Source organism: Nannobrachium achirus (assembly GCF_963921795.1).
Source record: "Nannobrachium achirus genome assembly, chromosome: 7".
Classification (NCBI taxonomy): domain Eukaryota; kingdom Metazoa; phylum Chordata; class Actinopteri; order Myctophiformes; family Myctophidae; genus Nannobrachium; species Nannobrachium achirus.
This window is the reverse complement of record NC_137816.1, coordinates 34,689,624-34,704,767: the sequence shown is the minus strand read 5'-3', so window position 1 is coordinate 34,704,767 and position 15,144 is coordinate 34,689,624.

Below are 15,144 nucleotides of genomic sequence, written 5' to 3'. Positions count from 1 at the left end.
CACACATGAACACACATGCGTGCACGCACACTCACCGCAAAATGGAATAAGCCTGAAAGGTGTTGGTAGACTTTGACTTTCCATAAATTAGTAAATATGAAAGTGTGGTGGGATATGATGTTGAGTGTTAGATTTATTCTTCTGGTTTATCACTCTTAAAACCTCCCCACAGAGGGACCATTGCGGAAAGATATAGGTGAAGCCAAATTCTTCTCAACTTCTTAAGCATTAAAAGGCTTTAGCAGACCACATCAGACAATCTGTTAAATGCATTTAAGGGGAAGGGATCCAGCAGATGACGGGACAGCTCTTACATGGTCTGCCCATTATCATTTTGCATACACGAAAAAAGATGAGGTGTGATAATTGATCTCTCATGTACTTCGGCTCACTCTCTCTCACGACACTATCAACCCAGCGAAGTTTCAAGGCAAGAACACACTGGTGGGGCGCACGCAAAGCACTCTCAACGCAGCATCACTTTAAGGTTACAGAAATGACACCACGAGAAGCACTTTGAAGTGAAGTAAAATTATCCCTCATTTCTACCCCCACAAATGATTTATTAAGGGGTAAAAGGGGGAAGAGAGGAAAGGAAAGGGCAGACGAAGGAGAGAGAAGGACAAACACATTCCCCGCACATATTCTCTTCATTACGAGTGAGGGGGGAGCCGATCATTCAATTACTGGCTGCCGTCACAGGCTAATATTCCTGCCTGTCAGGGCCCATTCTGGCTCAGTTTTGGTCAGAGTTCTTCTGATGGACCTCATTTCCTGTTAAACAGAACCAGAAGGTGCTGTGAAAATGGCGACACCTGATCCTGTGTCCAGGAGACAGGAAATGCTCCGGCAAGTCCCAGAGCCTGCCAAGACACACTCCACACCTTCCCCTGCATGCATAAGTCCCTGGTGGGTGGGGAATCAGCAAGGTAGGGTTTTTAGGTGGGGTTTATGGGACCCAGGGTTGGCCTGAATGGTGCGAAGGGGCGGGGAGTTGAACTGTATAGTGTATATTGCTGGGCATGTTTGCAGGCCAACAGTTTGTCTTGACTTTATAGAGTTTATATATTATATTATAATGAGACCAGCTTTGGGAGATATATATGAATGCTGCGGAAACAAACACTTAAAGATAATGCTCATATTCACAATGGCAATATATAGTTTGTAAACAAGGTATGGAGGCTTTGTATTATTATTGGTTATTCTCTTTGATGTTCAGTGAACATAAGAAGGAGAAGAAGAGAGAAAAAAAAGGAAGAAAAAAGAGAAGAAACTAGAAGCAGTGCACTTCCGAGCACAGGTCTCCACCAGGCCAGGCGTCCTGGTGGCGCTATAACAGGCCAATGTGAAAAAGGTAGCATTTGTTCCTTGACCTAGTGGGAATATGTGTGGCAAATTTCACGCTAACCGCAAGCTGCGTTGATGATTTGAGGCATTTTGTTCAAAAACAGATCAATCCTGCAAACTTTGGAAGCCAATATTAGCCAATTAGGATGGAATATGAAATATCAGACGGATTGGACTTGATCACATGATTATAGAGATACTGTGTACTGATTTGCATGATTTTTGGATAAAATCTCATGGAATAAATTCTGGAAAAATTGTGTTTTACATAAGTCGGTCTCCTGGTGGCGCTATAAAAGGCTGATGTGAAATGCAGGGAAAGGGTTTTTCCTTGGCCTCTAGGGAGTGCGCTTACAATGTTTGAAACTGATCGGTGGAGTTATAGGTAAAACCACAAATCGGCCTGTTATAGCGCCACCATGAGGCTGATTTAAAAAAAAGTAAGTGGCATTTCTTCCTCGGCCTAGTGGGAACGTGTGTGCGATTTCATGATAATTGCACTTTGCGTTTGTGATTTGAGGCATTTTGTTCAAAACGGCTCAATCCTACAAACTTTGGAAGCCAATCTTAGCCAATCAGGATGGAATATGCAAAATCGGACATATCCATGTCGATCACATGACTGTCGAGATACTGCCTACCGATTTGAAGGATTTTTGGACAAAATCTGTAAGAGTTGTGTACAGAAATGTGTTTTGTGAACATCGGCCTCATGGTGGAGCTAGAACAGGCCCATTTGAAAAATGTGGGTCAGAGGTTCTGAATTGGCATCCAGGGAGTGTGTGTGCTCATTTTGGCAGTGACCGGGCCAACGCCGACTGAGATTAGGTGGTAACAAACTGCGAGGACGCACGGACGGATGCACGCACGGACGGACGGACGGACGGACGGATGGAGACGAAAACATACTCTCCCCCATGCCTTCGGCTGGTGGAGACAAAAAAGAGAAAAAGAAATGGGCATGTGCAGGTGGTGTGTGTGTGAATGTGAATGTCTTTGTGTCTTTGTGTATTGTATGTAGAAAAATAACAATACAATATATTCAAAATAATAATAATGAGACCTCCATTTGTCACACTTACAATGCTAGGATAAACCTGGCAAGTTTTTACAATAATTGTAGAGCACCAACCTCTGGCAAGGTGGCAGTTATTCTAGAAGGTGTTACAATACTTCTCGCGCCACATGGCCTTTTGGCTAATTTAACTTCATGATACATTCACTTTAGACTAAAGAGTATTTGGTACTGTATGTTTTAAAAACAATAACACGTCCATTGAGCTCGCAATTATATTGTGGAACCAAGTCCCACCTGTCTTTATCTATGCAAGGTATTTAAGTCCCACTGTTACACAGTTGAACTTAAATACCAACTCAAAATTGAAGCATTTATTAGATTTCTATCATTGGTGATATACAATATCTCATTCACGTAAGAATAAACAGTTACCAAGAACAAAATGATGGCGGAGCAGATGCTACATTGAATTCCTGGAGGTATATGGAATTCAATTTAGGCTGGAACGATTTAGCAAGGTATTCGGCACCCTCGGTTGAAGGGGAAAGAAACTGGATAAATTGAACACGATTTGATCAAATATGCCCATGATTCGAGCATCCATCCTCTGCAAAGTTTTACTAAGGGGCATAAGGGACATAAGGGGCAGGCAGAATTAGCTGCAGGGTGGGTGTTTGAGTTCAGCATGCAATTCATGAGTTTCTATCCATTAGTGGAAAGGACATTTTTGCAATGTCAGAATCACCATCCTAGCACTAAAAGCTCGCCCGCTGTCTAGTCGGCGGCCTGGCCAACTCGGGAACGATGTAAATAGGGAATGAATGCCCGCCCTTTAATGGAAACCCCATTATACCTGTTGTCATAGGACCCGTTTTGACCATCTGTTTGCTTGTGTACATTTATGCCCATATATGGAGATATCTGTCTGTCTGCGTCCATTTTATGCTGATATATGGAGATCCCTGTATTTGACTGACGGGCTGCCGAGCATCTAGTCGAGGACAGGCCGACTCGGGAACGATGTAAATAGGGAATGAATGCCCCACCCTTTAATGCAAACCCCATTATACCTGTTGTCATACGACCTGTTTTGACCATCTGTTTGCTTGTGTCCATTTATGCCCATATATGGAGATATCTGTCTGTCTGCGTCCATGTTATGCCCATATATGGAGATCTCTGTATCTGTCTTCTGTGTCCCTTTTATGCCCATATATGGAGATCTCTGCCCTTCGGGCGGCCAAGCGTCTAGTCGGTGCCGGCCTACTCGGGAACGATGTAAATAGGGAATGAATGCCCCACCCTTTAATGCAAACCCCATTATACCTGTTGTCATAGGACCCGTTTTGACCATCTGTTTGCCTGTGTCCATGTATGCCCATACTGTATATGGAGATATCATGCCCATATATGGAGATATCTGTCTGTCTGCGTCCATTTTATGCCCATATATGGAGATCTCTGCCCTTCGGGCTGCCAATCGCCTAGTCGGGGACCGGCCTACTCAGGAACGATGTAAATGGGAATGAATGCCCCACTCTTTAACGCAAACCCCATTTATCTGTTTGCCTGTGTCCATTTATGCCCATATATGGAGATATATTTCTGTCTGCGTCCATTTTATGCCCATATATGGATATCTCTGTATCTGTCTGTCTAAGGACCCTGCAATAATACACAGCCTGCTTGCTTTGCCACCCGTGGGGAATGATGCCCCTCCGGTTGTTAGGCAATACCCATCATACCTGTTGTTTGGTTATTGCCTAGCGGACATCAGCGCATACAGAGAATCCAAACCTTTCACGCCGGTTCCGGAAAATAGGGTATAGGGTGGGGTCGAGGCCAGGCACTGCACTCCCACTGCACTGAATTTGAAGCCGGTGGGAAGAACGGTACGTGATGTCAGAGTCTTTTATGAAGTGATGTCACAATGAGTCAGCGCTTGCGCCGATTTCCTCCGCAACAGCCTAATGTCAACAATCATCTCGGCATACGGAGATTCCGAACGTTTCGCGCCGGTTCGGGAAAACCGCACATCGGGTCGGGCCGAGGCCCGGCACTGCACTCCGGCCGCGCCGTGGAACACACGTGCCAAATCTGAAGCCGGTGGGACGAACGGTTCTCGAGATACGCGGATTACATTCACACACACATGCACGCAGAGACTTCTCGCATTTATTGTAAGATGTTGTTATTAAAGGCATTATAGAGACCTGGTCTCTATACTGCCTCCCCCTGGCCAACTGATGGTGGGGAAAGGAACTGGTTGGAATAACGTGTTCCTTCTACGCGCTATGTCCTACCTGCTCACTCCTCATGTACTGAGGAAGCATGAGCTCAGTTCGGGGCCCTCCCGAGGTTGGCAGAGGGAAGGTAGTGCCCAGGATTACAGCTTAGGCAATTGGCACTGGGTGAAAAATGGGTTACAAAATCGTGGGATAAAAATGTAATATGTACCGGTAGCTCTACAAAGCGGATAGGGATTTGAAAATGCCGGTTTTATATAATACCTGTATAGTACACAACAAGTAACAATATATAACCTTGAACCCGCTGTTCTAGCTACTTTGTAACATACTTATTTCCTTACTGTAATTACTGACTGACTAGAAGGACCACTTACCCTGTTGGTTGAATGGAGTTCATAGCGCTATTCTGACCTTGCACTAGGTGCTTTCTATTGAAAACAGGAACAGGCACACATGGACAAGCATACCAAACTAATTTGATAGACATTTTCAGATGGCCGCATTCAACTCTTAAGGCCCATTTTTTTTACTTAACATTAAGTAGGTGTACAGATATAAACAGAGTCTTCAGTCCTTTTCCTGTCCATTATCCATCTCTCTGCACATTTTCTGAAAGCTTGTGGATAAACACAGAGGTACTACCAGAAACCGCCCCGATTTCCACTTTCTCGCATCAACAAGAGTGAAACATGCAACTTGAGAAATATGGTGGCGAAACCTTTTGAGGAGAGGTTTGCAAGTTGGTGAGAACTTTTTAACACTTGAGGTTCGTAGCAGCCGTCACACCTACAGTATGAGTTCGGTACGCTACGCGGCCCTCACACCTAGGTTTACTTACACCACCCATCCGACCGACCACATTTGACTCCATATATGTGCATCTCCATATGTGCATTTGATGGGGCCCCTGGGGCCCCTTCTACTGTGTGAGACATCAGTGCATATTGAAAATACTCTATCCTGATTGGAGGAAAACCTGTCACCCAACAGTTTTGGTGGAGCAACTGAAACTGCTTTTTTCTCCTCACAGGGGATGAAGTCCAAATATGGACCAAACACTATATTAGTACTATCAGAACATAGACCATTTTTATTATTATTTAAATTAAGGAAACACTAATCCACAAGTCAAATAACCTGTTTTTACAATCTTATAGTTTGATCTTAAATCACCCATCATTTTCCCTGACAAACAAGATCAAGTTAGCTTGACTTGTCCTCAAGGCTGGGCCAACATGAATAATCTTTGACATTAAAAAAGGAAGAAGCCATTTATTGTGGCTGTAGGTGAAGGGATAGGCTACATGTGTGGGGAAGGATAACAGGGAATGCCTCTATTGGGATGTAATGTGGATAGGGGGATTCTGTGGCTTTCAAGCTTGGCGATGAGATTCCTGCTCTTTACGGTCGTCTGAGTGAGTTCACCAGACTGCCTGTCAGGGGTTACTGTAGGTCTAGCCCCTGACAGCAGAGAACTCGGCTCATGTGCAAAACAGCCCTGCTTAGCCAGACCTTTCACTGACTTAGCCACAAATGTATCCAGTATGTCCACACTATCTGCTGGTGACATGTTGTAATTTGTAACTTCAATGACGTTCGGATCAGTTTACACACAGTTTGACATGTTCCGAAAACCTCAAAAGGTTTCCTATCTCATGACTCTCTCGTGCTTGGCTTAGGGTTAAAAATATGTTACAATTTCTCATAATAATAATTATTGTGAGGCACCTCTTCGTGCGTGCGTGCGTGCGTGCGTGCGTGCGTGCGTGCGTGGGTGCGTGCGTGTGCGAGCGTGTGCGAGCGCGTGTGAATGATAGACCATGGGGTTGTTTCACTGTCACACTTTCTAATTTTGTGACGTGTAAGGGTGTGTATTAATGTGACAGAGGTGACTCTCCACTGTTGGCTAAGCTGGCAGCCTGACACCCTGACCAGTACAGCGTAGGATTGAATCGCATGCTGGGACGTGTGGTGCTGTGGTTTCCCTTCCAGCTTCTGCTCCTCATTTTCTGCCTTTCTGGTCTCAATAGTCAGTGCCAGCTTCAAGCCAAACAGCCATTACAGATATGGTTCTCATTTAAGACAATGCCCGCGATTACATAGTAATGCTTTGCAAAACCATAGCTTTTTGTAGTCGCTTTGACTAGAGTTGTCTAACATTTGCACCATTTATTCCCTGCAAATGTTGAAAGCTGATCCTAAAGAGCTTTGGAAACCCCACCAAGCCATTAGTGTGACAAAGCAAGGCCTCAAACCTCAGCGTGGCATCACCACCCACCCAGTTAGAGTCCTACTCTCCAAACAGGGCCTGTGATATTCTATCCAACAAAACTGCAGCATGTCTGTAGGCGAAAGAGAGAGAGAGTAATGCTGTGGTATGCCAGTAGCCATTTAAGGTATATGAACAAAGTTTGCAGGACAAGGGAGGCCCTAGGAAGCTGTCAATCAGTTCCACCCCTGTACTGAAATGACAGAGAGAGGGGCATTGAGGATGATAATTAAATATAGGCCCCAGATTGGTGAGGTGGGCCCTATACCTTGAGGCAGAGACAGCATGGGTTTCAGAGATCAGCTTGCCCAGGGCCTGTGTTGGACTCAGGCACTAACCCAATTTCACACTCTCTGACTGGGCCTGGCCTGTTTCAATGCTGCATTTGAGTGTGGGTGCCATCTGGTCCAGGCCTGTGAAGGAAATGGCCTGGCTTTTCACACTGATCGGATTAGGGTGTTTTTAATTCATTCGGGATGTGCCCTTGCGTGTTAATTGGCTCAACATGGCTGATGAATCAAGCCTATTGCTGGAGACAGGATGGCCCCTTCCTAAAACTCTTCAAAAGTTTTGTACTGCTCAGCAACCAGTTACCTATAATGCCTTTTTCAAGGGGTTTCATTACATATATGTTCCTTTTAATCCATTCAGGGGCTTTTCAAAGTGAAAATTGGAATGATTGGTATGAGTTCACATTCATCTCCTATTATCTCTGACTATAAATATATATGATTCTTACATAAAAACGAACAATGGAAATGTACAAAACAAAGTAACTGTTTTATGGATGTGTGTTTTAAACAGCTTGCCCTGATTTTCAATTTGCGTTGTTATGCCCACAAAATGCAAATAAGAAAGAACTACCCTAAAAAGTGACAGGAGGGGCCTCAAAATGGTCACACCAATGAAAAGAAATACAAAGATAACAGCACTTCACAAATCAAAAGAGCAAATCAGAAAACTGAGCTAGACACAAAGCCAATACCAACGTTTCAGAAAACATAAATGGTAGGAACAAAGTCTTATTGCTATGGAAGTGGATTAGGGCCACATCTCAGAATTCTTAGATTATAGTCAAAATTCTCAGTATTCTGTTCTCTTCTTGGTTGGAGCATCGCTATGATCGATATGCCCGAAACTGAAGGTTTTGTGGTGCAAAAACTAAGTGTGATTAAAATGCGTAATTTTTTTTAATCGCGTTAATTTTCTGTAATTAATTAATCGCAATTAATCAGTTAAAGTCCCAGCCCTAATATATATATATATATATATATATATATATATATATATATATATATACACACAGCAGACCTCAGTACATCAGACTGAAGGCCTTTGTGCACAAATACCAGCACTACTGACTTCCGCTTCAACTATAATGGGTTTCTTTAGCTTATTGTTTTATGTAAAGCATATTGAATTGCCTTGTTGAATTCTAAGAATAGAGTATAATATCTGTAATCCACACAGTGGATCTCAATGTGGGGTTCAGGGACCATCAGGGTTCTATGAGGTTCTGTAACTCTGAGAGTGTCCATGAAATTAAAATGTCTGAGAACCACGGCACCAGACCATGGTCCACCTGCACCACAACGACCAACAGAACACACACTGACACCAACACAGACACACTTATACTGTAGTAAGATGCTGTTAACTATGACGTGTGCATGCATTTACATGCAGTGCACCCACCCCACATGCACACACACACACACACACACACACACACACACACACACACACACACACACACACACACACACACACACACACACACAGAGAGAGAGAGGTCGCAATTAGCAACACATGCCCCATGCACATGGGACAGACATTCTTCATTTAAAGCTTACGAAAAATTACATGTCAATGTGACAACATAACCCACGCACCTATGACGCATGTGTGCCATGCATGTGCGAGCAGACAGAGAGGGACAGAGCCACTGTTTTGTTTCCTGCGAGAGAGAGAGAGACATGCACACTATTTCTACACCCCTCCCAGTTCATAAATTCAACTGCTCTGATTAATAAACGCATTCTTTGATTTAGAAAAAGTAGCCCTATGTTGTTATTTATTTCTGCGGTTATTGCATGGTTCAACACATATTTTTTTTTATTTCACAAAGGTCAGTCACTTCATCCTGGCCTAGTGGGATTAAAACTCAATTTCTAACACTGGCAGACAATTTTCTGATATGCCTACGCATTGGAAATTTAGCGGTTAGTGTACTTTTACTGTGTTGCATTATTAGCTGTGTGTATTGTTGGCGGTCAGTGCATAGAATTGCTTTTATGAACATTGTCCTCTATGGTTGTTACAGTTGATCAAATTCCCAACCCTAAACCTCACCTGAGCTACTGCAGCTACTGCACCAGATGATGTAAGTATTATGCCTCCTACTTGATTATGCTGTCAAAAAGAACATTATGTTACATGCAATAATATACTTTCCAGCATTCAATGCTATGCCAAAAAAGTTGCATTTATTCTGCTACTCTATCTCTTTGTGCTCCCTTGCTCAAACAATGTCATAGGCAGACAGCTATAAGATCTAACATTAGCTACAACACTTAATCTAAAAACACATTATCTAGAGATTGTAATCAGGGCCCTGCCATAACATACTCAGTCACACAATTGCATCCAACAACGTGCTTTCTGGGTTGATACAATGCCACGGCACACACTATCTCTGCCAATATCACATTCTGCTATACCAGGTACATACATAGTATACACTGCCCTAGGTATACCACCTTTCAGAGATCTGTGCTCCGAGGGTTTGGCAGAATCACGGAACGTTTACACGGTAATATTTGGCGCTCCCGTTTTCATTTTGCACAAGATCGGGGGTTGTTGCAATTATCTGCACTACAATACTTCACCATATATTTAGTCCAGTAATTTTAGGCCAAAATTAGGCTAAACCTAAAACAAATTGCAATAGTAGCAAACTCAACTGATTTTGTATCCTCAATATGTCCTTAGTGAGAGAAAAAACGTCCCAAGGAATCCCATCAGGGGAAAGTTTTGAAAACAACATACCTACCTTCACCACTTACTATACACTACACTGTAACGGAAAATATGACTCCCAGAAAATCTGCTTTAAGTGGGATGTGAGGGGTCAAACTAGGGGTTTTTAATTATTCTGAATCCATTGCAAGCATTTGTTTTGCACGAAAAACATTCCTTGGGCAAGAAATGGCCCCTCAAAACGATGGTTTAGTGATGAGTCATCAATTTTCACAGTCTTTTGGGGTCCGTTTTTAGCCCAAGGAATGTTTTTCATGCAAAACAAATGCTTGCAATGGATTCAGAATAATTAAAAACCCCTAGTTTGACCCCTCACATCCCACTTAAAGCAGATTTTTTGGGAGTCATATTTTCCTTTATAGTGTAGTCGTGTATAGTAAGCGAAGGTAGGTAGGTCGTTTTCAAAACTTTCCCCTGATGGGATTCCTTGGGACTTTTTTTCCCTCACTAAGGACATAATGAGGATACAGAATCAGTTGAGTTTGCTACTATTGCAATTTGTTTTAGGTTTTTTCATATAATGACTGGACTAATTGCGCTTTGACGAAAAAAAGAGAAACAATTAAATGTAACAACATGTACATTCTGTAATGCAATCCAATTAAATGGTGAAAGCTGTGTTGTTTTCACTCGAATAAAAAAATGGCCGGTATGTGTGTCTCAAAGAATAGGTACGCTTCCTCCCAAGTCAGGTCAATTTGAAACCTCAGTTATGTAGAGAAACCTGATCAAAATCCATACCTGTGCGAGCTAGCGCAGGTGCTCTTCCACTTTGGAGGTTTGGCAACGTTGGTGGTTTTAAAAGGGAAGGTTGTGATTAACTGTACCCATGTGTGTCTGAAGTCACCATGAACGGCTACACTGTGATAGGGGTGAAGGCTGATTTAAGCAGTCACACCTGGTCTGTATCCAAATTAATTGGACTCTGAGTTGGGTGAGTCTGTACACCTGTTTGTGCATCGATCTATGATAAATAAGTCATCCCCACACACACTCAAGAGAAAGCCTCATAACCACATACATGTGCTCTGGCTTGTACCATCTTGCCAGTCTCTACAATAAATAAATGTGTTATCTACCTGTGTCTGGATCCAAATCCAGAGCTCAAATCTTTGCTACAATGGCCAGTGTTACTACTGGCTTTTACAGTAAGGGCCAGTGTATCTTTCGTTCGCATGACTAATGCAAAACACAATATTATGCAAAGCTCAAGGACGTTAAAATTTGTTAAAACGTTAACGTTAAAAGTCTAAAAGTCTGACGGCCGAATGCTGAAACAATGCCCACATTTGTAGATGACTGACATCACTGATATGTCTGGGTTCTACAACATTACTTCTGAGACTGTCCTACATTCAATTGCTCATATACTGTGCACCACCATCCATATTTTATACTTTCAAAAACAGCCAGTCTACAAGCTCACATCACGAGTTGCATCGCAACTCCCAAAATATATATATATATATATTATGATATATGCCAATGCCATCACCAGGAATACTGGTCCCTCATTGCCTGTAAATGATGACGTTGCCAGAGATGCTGGTCCCTGATTGGGCTACGGTCTTAAACAAGAGAGGACACCGACATACATCCATACATACCGGTATACATACATACATACATACATACATACATACATACATACATACCCAGCCGATCGCAGTACTTGCATCCTCTGCTTGCGCAAGTAACACGTTTTCCCTTGGATTCCTTGGATCATTACAGAACTCCCTATATAAGCCACGTCCTTATCCACCTGACAAGTTGCATTCTCTTTGCAAAACACAATTTTTGCTACTACTCATGTGATTTTGTCCAAACCTCACGCAAATTGGTACACATTATCTCTGTAATCCTCAGTGTTTAATTAATTATAAAGAAAATCTATTAGAATTATTTTCCATTGATTTGTTCATATATAATAAAGATCTATAGAATAATAGCTATGAAAATAATTTGTAGATCCAGCCCTAATAGTTTTAACACTATAACGAGGAGATAGAAATGTGAACCATATGTGATAATAATATCAATAATTTATTGTAGCCTTGATCAACATAGTCCATTTGGCCTTTCTAGTGGTAGAATTTGTACAATTTGGAACTATTGGGACTGCTTAATTTGGCCAAAATGTCCCTTCATTTGAACGTAATATTCTCAAAACACAATAATCTTTTCAGATTCTAGTCCGCTGTAGCTCACTCAAAGCAAGTCATTAGACAGTAAATACCAAAACACACAAACATGAATCAAAAGCATTGTATTTTTGCTCATACTTTTTTTTTAATGTATCACAATGAGCAAGAAACATACTTGATGAAATATTTTCAAAGGAGTATATTCAATTACCATCTACAATCAACTTAACTAGGACAACAAGGTTTTGTGACAAAAGTTTCTTTAAAAGTCTGAAGTTCCATGTGGTTTATGTATGTTAGTTTCCATGTAATTTGGTACAGTTTGGAAATCTTCATCATATAATTACAGTAACAAAAAAGCTAACAAGACTACAGTATAGAAAAGACATCAAGAACAACATTTTTGGTTTAACTTGCTCTTTTTTGTACATTGCAAGGCTGTTTTTTTTCTACCCTCGGTTGGGCTGCCTGGAGCCACAGAGCCATGCTTGTGAGGCTCGGAGGAGGAATAATTCAAGGAAACAAAAAGGAAAATAAAATGCATAAAAAAACATTGTGGCACCAGAAGTCACAAAAGGAACAGAGAGCTCCAAGTAACAGTTCATCTTTGAAATTGGAGCAAATGGTTGTTTGGTTGTTTGTTAGTTTGGTTGTTAATTTTGGTTGATACGCTTTTTTTAAGAGTGTAACTGCCTCTCTAAGAATGACAGCGTCAAGAACCCTTCCCCTTTTCTCTGTTATTCATTTCACTTCTTAGATGATGTAATGAACAGAGCAGGGTGAGCCGCCGTCTGACTGGAGAGCTTTACTTGTCAATCAGGGAGACAAGTCGAAGGAAATGAAACAGGTAGCAACAACGTGAACTGGGAGAAATGAAGTAAGCATCTCTGTCCATCCTTTCCTGAAATGTGGAAAACGTCCATCAAAGAGCAGAAGCAGACGCAGAGCTGGAGAAACAAAGAGAGCAAGACAGAGAAGGGAGGAGGAGGCAGCTGTAGCCACTTAAGTTCAGTTTCATCCAAAGACCTTTCTCTCTGTGTCACACATGTCCATTGGTTCCAGAGTCTGTTCTCATTACAGAGTTGTCAGTAATCAAATAAGGAGGTGATATTAAAGCTGTGTTGAGCCTGCCTTTGGCTCCCATGCCCAGTTTTGGTGTGTGCCCACAGCCTCTCATGTCCTCTTAACAACATCTCCAACGTTTCCCAGAGTTTTTTTTTTCTTTCTTTTTTCTTTTCATTCCTTCTTCATCGCAAAACAAAAAAAGTTGATGTCTTGTTTTAAATATATCTATATCTGTATACAGGTACACGTCCATTTTCACAGTGGGCAAAAGATGACCTCGACAGCAAAACCTTGTCTATCTCTCTTTGTAAATGTCCATTAAAATCAAGTAACGTTATCCCAATGTGAGCCAGTGGATCCATTTATCCACTGTCGCCTATCGTGCCACAATAAAATATACACTTATCTGGGGCACAAATCGTATTTTTTTTTTTCTTTTTCTTTTTTTTTTTTTCATTTTTCTTTTTGTTTCAACTGCATAAAGCTTTGGCCACATTCATATTCAATCAAAGTAAAAACTGCTCAGTGCTTCGGTATCGTCATTCTCCTCAATTTTTGATTATTGTTATCTTTAAAATTTGATTTTCCAAAATTTCAGGTATCATAATCCAGCTTTGTGGTTCAGTTCATTTTGGTGTGTTAAGTATATTATAAAATAAAATGCCAAAAATGTGTAATTGATGCTGGCTCTTATGAAACACACACACAAACATACAAACTCACATACAGTCCATGCTGGCTGAATCTGATGTAGAGACCTTGACTTTGTCCTCCACAACAGAGCCCAAACAAAGAGTACACTTTGGAAATAAGAGATCAAACAGTGTCATAAAGACAACAAATATAAAGAACATTATCACACCATAAAGTGGCCAGGTCATAAAATAAAGTTTTGTTGTTTTTTTGTTTCGTTTTTTCTCTCTTCAATTTCAGCGATTCAAATTAAAGCTAGTGTTAATTTATATGAAAAAGTAATATACAGAAACTAAAATAACATACAAATACTTATAAGAAAATAATAATAATAATACATGTCTGACACATTATTTGAAAATCAAATTAAAGCAAATGTATCCAAGAAAAAACTGTACAACATTAGAATTCTCAAAAATAAGAACATACATATGAACAATATTCAGGACTTTAGAGAAGTGGCAAGCTTGCAGACCAAATCAATCGAATTTCAACAGCATGCTGAAGTATTAACACCAAATCACATTGCTCTGCAAGACGTAGCACTTTTAACACACTTTCGAGATTGCGCATTTTATTTATTAGGGCAAATACACTTGCTATACACTAGTGGCCGAAAAGCAGTTCTTCACAAATTTAAATATGTTGGTTTTGGTATAAAGAAATTAAATAAACATTTTGTGTATCAGTTATCTATGAGGGGTGGGGGTATCTAAGCACATCCATTTCCACTGCAATAAGATGGATTGGGTGACTTCTTTGGACATGAAAGCGTGACATACCTCTTAACTAGTTGAAACCAAGGGACATCTTCAAAAAAACCTCCTGCTTTTTCCAGACATAATGCTTTGGAATGAAGATGTCCCTTAAAACCTGTAATCAATGTTGTGCATGAAAGTGGCACCCTTCAGACACCTTGGGAAAATCACAACTGGATTTCCCAGGAAGAGGGCATACCGCTCCTTAGCAAAACAACCATTATTTCCTTCTGAGACTAGTTGTAAGTTGAGAGGCAATATGACACTAAACCTATGAGACGCATCAGTACCAGATGTATTATATACATTTTTTGGTAACCACTATTACTTGCTTAACAAGTGAGCAACAACCTTGACTGGATGGAGGGATTCTCAGCAATGTTCCATGCCAGCACAAAATGACATATCCAGGTCACTTTGTTTAGCAACCCATGATGCTAAATTTACACAACAGCTTACAGTCACTTTAGAAATGAGAAAAAATATGACAATTTAAAGCAAATAAAATGAAATAGAATCAGTCCTTGCTTAAGAAAAAATCCATTGTGATATTTGGAAT